Source organism: Carcharhinus amblyrhynchos, chromosome 11 (genome assembly GCF_965287045.1).
Source record: "Carcharhinus amblyrhynchos chromosome 11, sCarAmb.v2.hapA, whole genome shotgun sequence".
Taxonomy (NCBI): domain Eukaryota; kingdom Metazoa; phylum Chordata; class Chondrichthyes; order Carcharhiniformes; family Carcharhinidae; genus Carcharhinus; species Carcharhinus amblyrhynchos.
Genome location: NC_137334.1, coordinates 53695272 through 53706805, shown reverse-complemented (window position 1 = coordinate 53706805; position 11534 = coordinate 53695272). Strand labels below are relative to the sequence as shown.

Genomic DNA, 11534 nt, shown 5'->3' with positions numbered 1-11534 from the left:
GGCAGTATGTGGAACTGAAGCCACATATTTTATGTCTGACACCTTCATGTCTTTGTAGGAAAGGCACCTTTACAACTATCAATGCCTTCTCGTTCAAAACTATTTTTATTTCTTGCTATATAAATAATTTCCATTGTTATTAAAACCTTTGAAGTCTGCCCTAGTGTTAGGATCCGTATAGAAATAATGAAATAACAGAAATAATGTCAAAAATAAAAGAATATCCACAACGCCAATGGAAAAAAAGGGCAAGATTTCACTTTTTTAAAACTTTTAATGTTTATTTATTAGTCATAAGTAAGGCTTCCATTAACACTGCAATGAAGTTACTGTGAAATTCCCCTAGTCACCATATTCCGGCACCTGTTTGGATCAATGCACCTAATCAGCACATCTTTCAGACTGTGGGAGGAAACTGGAGCACCTGGAGAAAACCCACGCAAACATGGGGAGAACATGCAAACTACACACAGATAGTGATCCAAACTGGGAATCGAACCCAGGTTCCAGGCACTGTGAGGGCAGCTGTGCTAACCACTATGCTGTCCCAGTTATTGTAACAAACCAATTAAAATCACATAGTTCAATCATTAGCTTAACATCTGAAGGAAATGTCAAATAAAAAGGTAAATTTCACTTTAAGTTGTTGTCTAAGTTTAGTTTGTCTACAACAAAGATACACTTCACATAGTTACAAGCACCCGCATTAATTCCCAGACAGATGTGAAGGCAATCTTGATCTTTACAATTTGCCTTCATCTTTCAATTCCTATCCAATCATTTTGACTCATGAATCTGATTCACCAGACACTGTGTTCCATCCGAACTCTCTGGAAATGATTACCACTAGCAACATACACACCTATGAATCCTCTCTCAATCAGGCAAGAACAGAATCCCCAGTGACTCCCTTCCTGACTCTTTTAAGTGGCGTGGAGGGCTCAAACACCACTGCAACAGCAACAATGGGTATTATCCAACCCACAATCCCTTGTGCTTTCAGCCTCTGGTATTCTGTCTTTCCCAAATATGTAACACACAGTAACACAGTCTCAGCTGTTTTTCTCAGAGACATTTTTCAACATAAGAATCTGTTTGGACACTGCCAACATGAAAACGGTACCATTGGAGAGAGCCTTGCTTGTTTTTTTTTTCCTTTTTCCCCTCTGCATGGATTCTCAGGGTGGACTTTTCCCAAACCGCCCACCACGGGAATAGTAGCGGGTGGGGGCGGACCATGTAAAGGTTCGTTGATCTTGGGCAGGCATTTCTAGCTTTGGGGCAAGCCCAGCCAGAAAATCCCACTCTCAGTGTTCTGAACTGCCAAACAGCAAAACAAGACTCAAACCCAACCCCACAGCAATTAATTTTCTATTTACCCTTTGCTTCTTAGTTGTTCGTTAATTATAGCAACCCCAGATCACCTCAGCATTTCTTAGAACCTACTGATGTCATAATTAGATAATCTATTAACCCACTCTCAAACTAATCCCCAGCACATTTTATTCCTAAAGGGACATTACACAAAAAGAAAATATGGATAATTCCCATCAAGTTGATCATTAATCCAGAAATTCAAATATATTTTCAAGTTCCTTTCCATGGCACCATCAACTCATTTAAATACACATTCAATCCACAGATATAATTTGCAAGATCTGGAGCATTCTTCATTGAAATACATGAATGTTAATCTGTAACTTATAAAGAACTGTGGTCATGTCGTCACTTTCTATATTTGTTAACTTAAAACCACAGCTTCTGAGTTCTTAGAATTGCTTGCTTGTTCATTATTATATGATTTGCTGAAATCAAGAATAATGCAATGAGTAGGAGAGTTCTTGCAAGTATATACCAAAAGAAATAAATGCGGGGCCAATACGGCAATATCATTACAAATATGTTTGTTTAAAATCATGGCGGATTTCTCTCATCTTATCCATTCCCACCAGCCAGCCAGAATGGAGAATTTGGCACTTAGCCAAAACTTCATTCACTGCAGCAGCACTGGAGAATCCCAGCTGCGGGCAAGGTTGAAGGTTTCTTGCTAGGTTTCTTTGCAGCTATTAATCAAATTTGATTTTCTACAAATACTTACTAAGTTTCCTGATTAGGTAACACTTATCAAGAATTAACATTGTGAGCAATAATTTACTAGCACATTTTATTGTGTAATGAAGTACAAGATGAAATGTAACACAGGGGTTCTCAAACTGGAGATTCACAGACCCCTGGGGATCCATAGAAACTTTATAGATTGCGAAATAAGTGAAAATGCCAGAGTCAAGAGTAAGCAAATGAATGGTGGCAGGAGGCTTATCTTGCTCTCTTCATCTTCTTGCTCTTCCCATCCTCCTGCTCCCTTCTTACTTCTGTCTTCTTTGTATTCGAAACTTCCCAAACTCTTGTTCTGTCTGTTCTCCTGCTCTCCTGTTTTCTTGTTCTCTGCCTGCTTCCCCATTGTTCTGTTCTCCCCATGCTCCTGCTGTCTCTGTATTTCTGCTAAAGATAGACAGATACTGCAGTGAAAAGCAGGCACATCCATCCCATTGACATCTGCAAATAACATATTTCTTAAGAACATTGGGTGGAATTTTCCATTCTCTGTACAGATTGCTGGCTGAAGTGAGATAACCAGCGTGCAGCTCACAGGCTGCACAGCCGACTTTTCTCACCATATTGCGCAGCACACTCTGCAGAAAATATCTGCAGGCTTGGCCCAGGCTGCCCTGCTGGTGGGGTGGGGCTGGAAAGAGCAGGCAATACTGAGAATCCCGAGACCAGGGGGCCCTTTAAAAAAGGCATTCCAATCTCTGAGAGGAAAAACAGGCACCTCCCCCCGTTGACATTCCAGGGACAATGCCTGGGTGCCAGCAGCAGTACCAGGATGCCAGGGTCATACCAGGGTACTGACCAGCCATGGTCGGGGCTATACTTACCTGTGCACAGTTGGCGGGTTCCTTCCACCTGGTTCCTATTTTTAAAAACTTGTGGTAAGCCTCACCAATGTGACGCCATGTCATTGAAGGGAGGGATTCCAATGGTGGGGGATCATAAGGCAGGGAAACCCTTTAATTAGATTATAATATACTTCACTGGTGTGAGCAGGGGGGAGGGAGAGTGGAGAATGAGAAAGCGAGATCCTGCTGGTGAAATTCTTGTTTTCCAGCTCTCACTATACTTTGCACACATGTTGCAGCGGATGTGGGCACAAAATTGAGCCAATTATTAAAATATTCTTCACGTACAGAACCTTCATACTATTTGGATAATATGATAGTCTAGATGACGGGAGGCCCATGGTTACTATTCACTTGATAGAGAATCCAAGAAGTTTGAGGATTAGTGGCATATATTTTTGATCAATTTCACTAGAACATGACTAACCAAGACATTAATTTCAATGTGTGTCCTGCCAGTTAGATTAGAGAAATTAGAATGTATTGAATATGTGTTAGTTTTCTACTGGTTCTTAGGTTCCAGCCTAGGCAAATGGACTCTGGTAAATTTGGATGTAACTTCTCAATGGCAAGATCAGTCAAGAAACTGGCATAAATTTCTGTTCTTCCTGCATAATTGCCCAAGTCAGTTATAACTCTAGCCCCTTTTTGTGACTATTCTGGATCAGGTGCACACTTGACCATACTCACTTGAAGTTGAGAAAGACAGATCTCACAGATGTTTGAATGCATCTGAAGAACTGATCTAACTCTCCCTGAAGGAAAGGAACAACTAAAGAATATTACTGTCATGCAGGTAGCCAGATTTTTGATTTGATTTGATTTATTATTATCACATGTATTATAATACAGTGAAAAGTATTGTTTCTTGTGCGCTATACATACAAAACATACCGTTCATAGAGAAAGAAATGAGAGAGTGCAGAATGTAGTGCTACAGTCATAGCTAGCGTGTAGAGAAAGATCAACTTGATGCAAGGTAAGTCCATTCAAAAGTTTGACAGCAGCAGGGAAGAAGCTATTCTAGAGTCGGTTAGTACATGACCTCAGACTTTTCTATCTTTTTCCCAAAGGAAGAAGGTGGAAGAGAGAATGCCTGGGGTGCCTGGGGTCCTTCATTATGCTGGCTGCTTTGCCGAGGCAGCAGGAAGTGTAGACAGAGTCAATGGATGGGAGGCTGGTTTTGTATGATGGATTGGGCTACATTCACGACCTTTTGTAGTTTCTTGCGGTCTTGGAGCTGTACCAAGCTGTGATTAAACCAGAAAGAATGCTTTCTACAGTGCATCTCTAAAAGTTGGTAAGAGCCGTAACTGACAGGCCAAATTTCCTTCGTCTTCTGAGAAAGTAGAGATGTCGGCATGGGGGGGACCAGGACAGGTAGTTGGTGATCAGGCCCAGGTGTCACTCCTCAGTAATGTACGCCTCTGCTTGAGAATGTATGGAGATGGGTTTTTGAGTTTGGATATGTAAGACTATATGAATTTATTTTCTAACTTAAATAAAATTTTATTAAAGAACCAAAGGTGCAGTTCACCATTTGATGAGACAGTCAAGCACAACACTGGTAGTTCTATGAAAAGGAAGTCTAATCTTGCTTCCAATACAGAATCCAAATTTTAAATCTAAATAATGTTATAAGAGTATATTTGAGATTTTCACCATCATTTAAGGTAGCATTTAATTTAACTCCCCAAGTAGAAAATAGAAGTAGAGAGTTTAGCTTGATACCTCTCTCAATTAAGGGGACAACAATTGTTTCTACACCTCAGTAGCTAGCTGTACCTTAACCATGAGAGATGCTGGTATGAATCCAATGAATCTAAAAATCTATTATATAGTTCCAATACTAATATTATTTCCAAGTTGCATAACTAATCTTTTTCTCGGCCTTTTGGCTAAGATCAAGTGTAGTATCGACATATTGTGCATAGTTGAAGTCATTATGTTACATTTTAGCTTCATTTGAAGCAATTTCTAAAAGCGGCGTCTTGGCCTTTTGGCTAAGATGCAAATGAGATCAAGCCTTGGAGGAGGAGCTATGCCTACTCCAATCAGCTTGGATCACGTAGATCAAGCCCAAGACAGGAGGTGAGAGCCCTGTCTTGTTAGCTTGGATCGGGAATGTCCCAACTTGTTGAGACTCTGAATTGGACTTGATTGGATTGAATTGAATTAAAAAAAGCTAATCTTTTTCATAAATGAGGGTTTTAATCTTTTGACAAGTAGGCTTGTTTCGTCCATTTTCCAAATAAGGCTTGTAAAACTGTCAGTTTCTAGTTCAAATCCAAATTATATCATTCATAAAGAAAATTTGACCCAGCAGGAAGCTGTGAACACACATGTTGGACGACATTCTCAGAGCTTAACAGGACTGTGGGCTGCAGATGGTGGTAACTTCCTAGCTGCATAATTGCCTCTTAAGATTAAAACTCAGTTTCCTGGATCCAGCTGACAAGTAATTTAAGAGTATTCTTGGAACATAAGGCTATCAATTGTTAGATTGTGTTTTGCTGAGGTACTGTATCTACCATTTTCAGAAACCATTTCCTGTTTTTCAGGAACTGCCTTGCGTTGGAGGGTATAACATATCCTGTGCCATAAGATGTTGCCCAATCTTGTTTTTGAGTTTCTGAGCACTTTATCAGCAGGAGTTTATTTAAAGTTTATTTACTAGTTACAAGTAGGCTTACATTAACAATGCAATGAAGTTACTTAAAAATCCTCAGTTGCCACACTCTGGTGCCTTTTGGGGTACACTGATGGAGAATTTATCATGGCTAATTCTTTGCACTGTGGGAGGAAACCGATGTGCCTGAAGGAAACCCACGCAGATGTAGGGAGAACGTGCAGACTCCACACAGACAGTGATCCAAGCCAGGAATCAAACCTGGGTCTCTGGCACAGTGAGGCAGCAGTGATAACTATTGTGCCACCATGAGAACCCTACTTTTGCTGCCTATTTCAGAAGAAAATCGTAGAAACCCTACACTGAGGAAGAGGCCCATCATATCTGCACGGATTCTCTGACAGAGGGTCTTACCCAGGCCCACTCCCTGACTTTATTCCCATAACCCCACATGGCTAATCCATCTAACCATAAATCTTGGGACACAATGGGGCAATTTAGCATGGCCAATCCACCTAACCTGCATGGCTTTGGACTGTGGGTGGAAACCAGCGCAGACATGGGGAGAATGTGCAAACTTCACACAGACAATCACCCAAGGCTGGAATCAAACCTGTGAGGCAGCAGTGCTAATCACTGTGGCTCCCTTCCACTCCTCTTTTTAACCTTCAAACTTTTTGTTATACTTAGAATACCTACAGTACAGAAGGAGGCCATTCGCCCATCAAGTCTGTATCGGCTCTCCAACAGAGTGTCTTACCTAGGCCCACCTCTTGCCCTATCCCCATAACCCCATGCATTTACTCCACTAATTTCCCTAACTATACAACCTGGGACACTGCAGAGCAATTTAGCATAGTCGATCCACCTATTACAGTTGATTCCTACACAGTGCAATCCATGAAGGATTGGTATAATTGCAATCCAGGAAGGTTAGGCATATCCGAACAGGCGCTGGAGTGTGGCGACTAGGGGAATTTCACAGTAATTTCATTGTAATGTTAATGTAAGTCTTACTTGTGACTAATAAATAAACTTTAAAATAAAATAAACTTTAAATGAAAATCCAGCCATTATCCACATTACAAGTGCGAGTTTGACATAAATAGAGAAAGAAAAGCATCACAAGAATTGGTTCAGACCTTTTTATGACAGGTTAGTGGGTCTCTTGTGGAGTTTCTCATGGGTAGTCTGGTGTTTGGAACACAGTTGTGATTTTTAACTCAAATATGCCTGTCTTTTCAATGCTATTGCTGAAACGTTCGAGAAATGCATTAATAATTGTAAATTTTCAGTTCCATGCCAACTAAACCCATCATGAAATCTTGTTTTCTTTCTTTTGTTTCAGATTGTTTAACATCTGTAATTAAAGTGTGATAACTTGATAAAAGCAAAATACTGCAGAAGCTGGAATCTGAAACAAAAACAGAAAATGCTGGAAGATCTCAACCCATCTGACAGCATCTGTGGAAGAGAACAGAGCTAAGGTTTCAAGTCTGGATGGCTCTTCATCAGAGCACAGACTGTTGTTTGGAGTAGGTCTGGGGATAGGAACAGAAGAGGACAGAGTGCAAAATTTCCCAGCAGACGTGCCACCATCATCCAAACTCCTGGCCATTTTCCCTGGCTGGCCTCAGGCATTGAATGAGTACCTATTCCCAAGTGATGGTTAGATTGTTAACTCAATTAAGAGACCAATTAAGGGTATTAATCACAGGCCTTATGGAAATTTCTCCCACAGTGTTGGGAGAAGGCAGAGTCTGGAAGTGACCTCTCAGCAGCAGTCCACACAGATGCCAGTGCTGCAGGATTACTTTGACACATCCTTTCCTTTACAGCCACTGGACATACATGGCCACAGTTGCAACGATTAGCTGCCGTACAGAGGGGTTTCCCCTCTACATTTGTTTATGACCACTTTGTTCTTCAATTTTGTAGAAGAAATGCTGAGAGGATGCCTCAAGGTGCCCTCTCTCTCCATTACCTTCAGTGACAGTCTGCAGCCCCTTCAATGGGCCTTCTATTTACCCTCCTGCTTCACTCTCAATTGGATGGCAAATGGATCCTGTGGCCAACCCTGCAGAAATGGCTGTCAATTGATTATCCCTGAGAAGGTGTGGGGCTGGCACCCACATTATATCCCGATATTGGAGTTCCAACCTTAAATGGAAAATTCTACCACCGATTCCTGGGGTGTTATAATTGATCAATTGATGTAAGACAAATTTACACAATGAAATCTCCTGTAGCACTGTTAAGTGATTTAGAGGCTAAGCTATTGGAAGGATTGGTTCTGGAAGTGGGAAGAGATGTGTATTTCCACTGATGTGATCTGATTTATTATTGTCACATGTATTAACATACAATGAGAAGTATTGTTTCTAGTGCACTATACAGAGAAAGCATACCATTCATAGAGAAGGAAACGAGAGAGCGCAGAATGTAGTGTTACAGTCACAGCTAGGGAGTGTAGAGAAAGATCAACTTAATGCAAGGTAAGTTCATTCAAAAATCTGACAGCAATAAGGAAGAAGCTATTCATGAGTTGGTTGGTATTTGACCTCAGACTTTTGTGTCTTTTTCCAGACAGAAGAAGGTGGAAGAGAGAATGTCAGGGATGTGTGGAGTCCTTAATTATGCTAGCTGCTTTGAAAAGGCAGCCGGAAGTGTAGACAGAATCAACGAATGGGACAGAGTCAATGTGCATAATGGATTGGGCTCTGTTCATTACCTTTTGTAGTTCCTTGCGGTCTTGGGCATAGCAGGAGCAATGCCAGGCTGTGCTACAAACAGAACAAATGCTTTCTATGATGCATCTGTAAAAGTTGGTGAGAGTCGTAGCTGACATGCCAAATTTCCTCAGTCTTCTGAGAAAGTAAAGGCGTAGGTGGGGTTTCTTAACTATAGTGTCAGCATCGGGGGACCAGGATACGTTATTGGTAATCTGGGCACCTAAAAACTTGAAGCTCTCAAGTTTTCTTCAGGGAGCTGGATCTTAAATAATGAGAGACACATCTTTATCTCTGATATCAATTTATGCGATGTGGCTGCTCAGTTTAATTATTTCAGGTTAAGTTTAATATAGAATCTAGTTCCTGCTCACAAGATCAAATTGGCACTTTGGAGTTATTGTGTTCAGAGAGGTGGCATTTTTTGAACGTTAATATGTTTGGATTGCAAAGCAAAGTAGAAAACACAAACCACTTTGTCCTGAAGGCAATTAATTTGAGGTAACACATCCAATTAGATTTGTGTTTAGTACCTATTATGTGGCTCAAGCCAGATGCAATTTTTGCTTCTTGTGTGAACTGACATTGAGTGCCAGAATTTCTTACTGCAGGGGCTGAATTGTGTGGCAGAGGTTGATGGACGGCTTGAGGCCAGGGGCAAGGGATATATTTCAGCCAGCCTGCTATACAAAGTCCATTAAGATACAGATTAGAGACTCAGTGCAGACCTTAATCTAAACATTATAGATGAACCTTTGTCTAATCACCACAAAGTTTTACTAAAACAGGTAAGAAAGTTGCATTTTTTGTTTTTGCTTGTAACAAAGTGAAATCTTCCGTATTGATTTTCCGCTGCTGTCTAAAAGATTTACGTTAATTTAATAAACCTGATTCGTGGCTTATAGCCTAATTTGCACAGTCTGATAGAGTGTTTGTTCCTCTGCTATTTGAAGTCTAGCAACAAATGAACAGGATGTGTCAGTTCAAAGTTCCCCAGGCAATGCTATGTTACCAGAAATGGTGCATATAGCATCAAAGCACAGCTCCTTGATTTTCATGCAGAGCACATGATAAGTATCTCTTGGAACCCATTTTGGGAGTAGAGCTGATTTGTCGCATTGTACACACTTTATATAGTATTGCCCATTTATGGCAGAGGACACAATTCTCTTGGGTGGCATAGGTTTTAAAAATGTAGTCGTTTCATGTTTTTGTTTATAGCTGCAAAGCGTAGCTGCCAAACCTGAAGCTTGAATCCCTGAACAATGTTAGATCTGAGGAATAAGATCTAGCAGATGCATTTTTGACAGGAATTGGGCAATTTGAATGAGTGAGTTTAAAGACATGGCATCAACTTTTGGAACCATCTTCAGCCAGAAAAGCTGAGTGGATGATCATTCTTGGCCTCCTTCTGACAAAAATCATAGACGTCAATCTTCAACCAGTCTTCGCTTTACTTCACGTGGTATCAATAAACGGCTGAATAGTCATACAACAAAGGCTAGGCAACATGAAAGCTCACATGTCTGAAGTATCTGTACCTAGTCAAGCCATTTCAGTACAGCTGCAACACTGGCTTCTGCCTGATAAAGTGGAAAATTGCCCAGATATGTCCTATCACAGAAAGCAGGACAAATCCGATCCGGACAGTTACTGCTCTGTCAGCCTACTCTCCATTGTCAACGCAGTGATGGAAAGTGTTATTCACTGTGTCAATAGGCAGCACTTACACAGCAATAGATTGCTCACTGATGCTTAGTTTGGGTTCCACCAAGAACACTCGGCTCCAGAGCTCATTGCAACTCTTGTTCAAATGTGGATAAAAGAGCTGTATTCCCAAGGTGAGGTGAGAGTAACTGCCCTTCACATCATGGCAGAATTTGACTGAGTGTGCCTTCAAGGAGCCTTGATGAAATTTAACTCAGTAAAAATTGGAGAAAATGCTCCGCTGGGTGGTGTGATATCTAGCACAAAGGAAGACGGTTGTGGTTTTTGGAAATTAACCCAAATATCATTGCAGGAGTCCCTCAGAGTTGTGTCCTAGGCTTAACCATTTTCAGCAGCATTATCAATGACCTTCCCTCCAGCATGAGGTCGGGGTGGGGGAGCGGGTAATGTTCGCCAATGATTGCAGAATATTCAGCAACATTTGCAACTCCTTAGATAATTAAGTCGTCTATGTCAGCATGCATCAAGAGCTGGACAATGTTCAAATTTAGGCCAATTAGTGGCAAACGACATTTGTGCCACGGAAATGCCAGGAAATTACCATCTCCAGCAAGAGAGAATCTAACCATCTCCTTTCATTTTCAAAAGCATTACCATTGCCAGATACCCCACCATCTGAGGGGTCACCATTGACCAGAAAATTGACTGGACCAGCTACTTAAATTGTAACGCTACAAGGGAAGATCAATGGCTGGGTATTCTGCAGTAACTGACTCACCTCCTAACTCCCCATTGACTTTGTACCTTCTACTAGGCTGAAATTATTAGTATAATAATAATTTTAATAATTAGTATAATAGAATATGTTCCACTTGCCTCAAGGAGTCCACCTTGCACAGCACTCAAGAAGCTCAACTCCAACTGGGACAAAGTGACCCATTTAAATAGCACCTCAAGCATTCCTTCCAACACCACGGCAGTACATTTACAAGATGCATTGCAGCAGATTGCCAAGTCCTTTTTGACAATACTTCCCAGACCCATCATTTCTTTCATCTAGAAAGAGAAAGGCAGGAAGTGCCTGGGAGGATGACAAGTTCTCCTCCAAGAAACACAACATCCTGATTTGGAAATCTATTTGTTCCTTCTACCTGTTCCTTTACTGTCGGAGTAAAAACCCTGAAACACTGCCCCCTCCCCCCCCACTCCACCACACACACACACACAAACACACACACACACACACACTCAGCCCGCAGCACTGTGGAAGCTCTTTCACCACAGGAACTTCAATAGTTCAAGAAGGTAGCTCTGCATCACATCTCAAGGGCAATTATGGATAGATAATAAATATAGGCTTTGCCAGTGATGCTCACATTCAATTATTGCTTGTAAACTGTTGATATATGTTTGTTACATTGTAAAATTCGACCACAACTTTTCTGGTTTGATGAAGAGTGGAAACAAGGTAAAGACAACTTAGCGATGGGTAACAAATACTCACATCCCAAAGCTCACATCCTAAAATGATGTTAAAAACATTGCTGA

The 11534-nt window shown here is 41.1% G+C and overlaps 1 non-coding gene across 1 annotated transcript; it reads left to right on the top strand.

Moving 5' to 3' along the window:
* Positions 1 to 4837: 4837 nt before the first annotated feature.
* On the top strand, positions 4838 to 5037 carry LOC145350420 (U2 spliceosomal RNA). The gene has a single exon (XR_013888200.1). It is a non-coding gene; the product is annotated as a U2 spliceosomal RNA (small nuclear RNA).
* The last annotated feature ends 6497 nt before the right edge of the window (positions 5038 to 11534 follow it).